The sequence below is a fragment of the Chaetura pelagica genome, unplaced genomic scaffold, assembly GCF_000747805.2.
Source record: "Chaetura pelagica isolate M959 unplaced genomic scaffold, ChaPel_1.0 scaffold1317, whole genome shotgun sequence".
NCBI lineage: Eukaryota > Metazoa > Chordata > Aves > Apodiformes > Apodidae > Chaetura > Chaetura pelagica.
In genome coordinates this window covers 103,327-103,557 of record NW_009954037.1, presented here as the reverse complement: position 1 = coordinate 103,557, position 231 = coordinate 103,327, and positions in this window count along the sequence as shown.

Genomic DNA, 231 nt, shown 5'->3' with positions numbered 1-231 from the left:
GGAAGAGGGACAGGATCGGAGACAGGGAACGAGGATACGGACAGGGAGCAAGGACAAGGAAAGGAGAAAGGGGCAAGAAACAGGCAGGGACACGGGACAGTGATGGAGAGCAGGGACACGAATGGGGAAAGGGATAGGGGCAGGGATGGGGACCCCCGCCCTGCAGCCCCGTCCTTCGCAGGCCCTGGGGACTGGCGGCAGGGAGACAAAGGCGGTGGGAGGCAGCCATCC